Consider the following 3,398-nt stretch of genomic DNA (forward strand, 5'->3'; position numbering starts at 1 on the left):
TTTGATAAATTAAGTGATTTGATAACTTAGATCTGTAATAATATGATATTTAGGATTTTTAGGTATTAGAAATGAAAATTGAATGATAAAATATCTTATTTCAATTAACTAGTTAAATTTCAATATTAAAAGGGGAAAAGCGTAGATATGCGGTTTTGTTGTTGTTTGAATGTGATTAAGGCTATACATGATGAATTGGTAATGTGTTTAATATGTATGAAAAGTTTCAGATCCAACGGGAGCCTCTACGAGCAAATTAAAGGGCAAAGAAAAGCTTTTCTAGCCTTTGACAATTGAATGAAAGCGATCTAGTGAGTGATCGGAAATGATGCTTCTAGGCACAATTCCTTAAGTTAAATGGGAGATTAGGTTGGCCTAAACACCTAATCTAATTTTTGAGTGTAAGTTTCCTCAATCAATCTATTATTATAAAGCAAATACGCCTATGATATTATGATATGATATGTGATGCATATGGAGATGTTATTGCAAATGCTATATGCTTATGAATGAATATGATATGAGGCTTGCTGGTTCTATGCACACTATATGAGATCTATATGATATGTCTCTTTGAGCATTAAGTGAGCACTTGATGAGTGCATTATAAAGGAATATGAAAATGTTGTGATCATATGTATATGGAAAGTGAAAGTGTGTAGAAAACAATAACTATATGTGTTTAAGTGGATATGTTGGCATTGTGACCTCTTGGAACCATTGGATATGTAACACTCGAATATCTTTATTGACCTGAAATTTAAGGAAAGTTAAGATTAAATTGAAAGGATTAGCAAATTGACAAACTCCATCGAGAAATTAAAAAATTTTAGTGGTTGAATTGTGATTAGTTGGATTTCAGTTTTGGTTTAGTTAGATTAGAAGTGGCTGGTTCTATAGTGGGAGACAAAATGATTATGGATGAATGGTTGTGATGGTCGATGAAGATCATGCTAAAGAAGTATATATATAAGTGTGTGGAGACAAAATTTTCTCAATTTTGTTTACAAATTTTCTCTCCATAGCATCATCTTCTTCAGTCGCTTTGAAGAAGAAGAGCATGTCGCTGAAGGAAGCACTGTATGTTGCAGCAGTTGTGAGAATTAAAGTCTGGTAGTAGAGAAATTGAGAAACTAGTAAGCTTCCTTACCTCTCTGTACTTGTGGATTGAAGAAAGAAGTAAAGTAATATTCTAAAAGCTCCTATTTAATTTAAGATTCTAGGTTTCTAAAGACTGACCTGTAACACCCCTAACCCGTATCCTTCTCCAGAATAGGGTTATAGAGCATTACCGGAGTTTACAAATTAATTTTCATACATTTCATTTCATCAAGCATTCATATTTATGACCAATTAAAATCAAAACATTTATGAGCTAACATTAACCAATTTAACTTATACAAGTCATTATAACCAGAATCAAATCATCCAAAATTACCAATAGAACCAATGGATAATGTGATATATCTCCAACAAGCTTCCAACCCAATCGAGCTTCCGATAATCATTTAAATGCATCAAATAATTATACATATTACCAATAATAATTCGATTCCAATAATAAAACACACACACATATATATAATATTCATTACCAAATAGCATTCACTTCAATTAAAATTATATAGAATATAGCTCATATGAGCTCACCGGACTAAATTGCAGAAATACCAAAATTCAAGGACATTTTAGAAATTTTCTATTTTTCTCATATTTCCACCCAATATTGTTCTAAATTTCATTCAATTTTGTAATTTATATAAATAACCAATCCATTTCATGCAATTTGGTCACTTTTTGACATTTTTACAAATTTACCCTTAAAGTTTCACATTTGTTCAATCTAGTCCCTGGACCTAAAACATGTAAATTGGTCATTTTTAATGAAAACTCATGCTAGATAAATAATCATATATTTTCCTCCTCCTCATCTCCATTCCACATCCTTAATGTATATAACATGCTTATAGGTAACATTATCTATAATTTCACCATTTACTTATATATATTCATTCAAAGCTGTCTACTTGAGTCATAGTCACTAAATTATTTATATCTTGAGATACAGAACTCCAAATTAAGATCCGTAAATTTTATCTGAAACTAGACTCACATATGTTCTTGCCATAAAATTTTCAGAATTTTTGAATTAGGAAATAAGTACAGTTTATTCTTTAAAGTCATCCCTATTTTGCTCTCTAACAGTTCCGACCCTTCTTCACTAAAAATTAATTATCTCCTCGTACAGAATTCTAATGATGTTTCCGTTTGTTTATATTGAAAATATACTAATTAAGGATTTAAAAATATAAATTTAAGCCTCTAATTATTTTTCTCCAATTTTTGATGATTTCCAAAGTCGGTATAGGGGAACCCGAAATCATTCTGACATTGTCTCACAAAATTTATTATATCTCATGATTTATAATTTTATTGCTTACACCGTTTCTTCTATAAGAAACTAGACTCAGTAAGATTTAATTTCATATTTTATTAATCCTCTAATTATATTTCCACAATTTATGGTGATTTTTCAAAGTTAACCTACTGCTACTGTCCAAAACTGTTTTAGTGCAAAATATTGATTACTAAGTTTATAACACTCTTATTTTCCTTCTCTACACTATTTGTCATCACTTTTCTTATTTTCTCTTCACTAACATATCAAGAACATAAAACCTTATATAATGAAACCCTACATTAACATCAATTTCATACTTTTTCAATAATATCAAACTCAAAAATATATTGAAATCGTGATGCTCTTACCTTGCTCAATTGATTTCAATCTTTAACTTGATTTTCTCTCTCCTCCAGCCTTTATTTCTTGAATCTAACTTGATATTCTAGCTCCCCATTGTCTCCTTGTTATCTTTCTCTCTTGATGGATATGGAAATTTTTTTGATTTTTAGGTGAAGATGGTAATTTTTTTTTGAAAGAGGGACCAAATTGTAAAGAAAGCAAAATTTCTTTCTTTCTCTCTTCTCCTCACGTTGGATGCATGGAAGATGATGGGTTGGTTGGTTTTTTTTTTCATCTTTCTTTCCACATATATACTAAACAATAAAATAATAAAATAATAAAATATTATTTAAAAATAAAAATAAAATATTAATAAACTATTATTTATTTATTTAATCTAAAATATCTCCAACATCATCATTATCTTCTAGATTTCTCTCTCTTCTAAATGACCATTTTGCCCTTTATGATCTTTTAAAATTCCATCCTTGAGTCATCACTTAATTTGGTAAAATTACAATTTAGTCCCTTAAAATTCTTCACCTTTTTCAATTTGGTCCTAATCCATTCATTTTTCTTAGTTTCTAGATCATTCCACCCTTAAAATATTTACAATTTTGGTCCTTCAAATTTTTTGTATTTACACTTTAACCCT

The sequence above is a fragment of the Gossypium raimondii genome, chromosome 1 (genome assembly GCF_025698545.1).
Source record: "Gossypium raimondii isolate GPD5lz chromosome 1, ASM2569854v1, whole genome shotgun sequence".
Taxonomy (NCBI): domain Eukaryota; kingdom Viridiplantae; phylum Streptophyta; class Magnoliopsida; order Malvales; family Malvaceae; genus Gossypium; species Gossypium raimondii.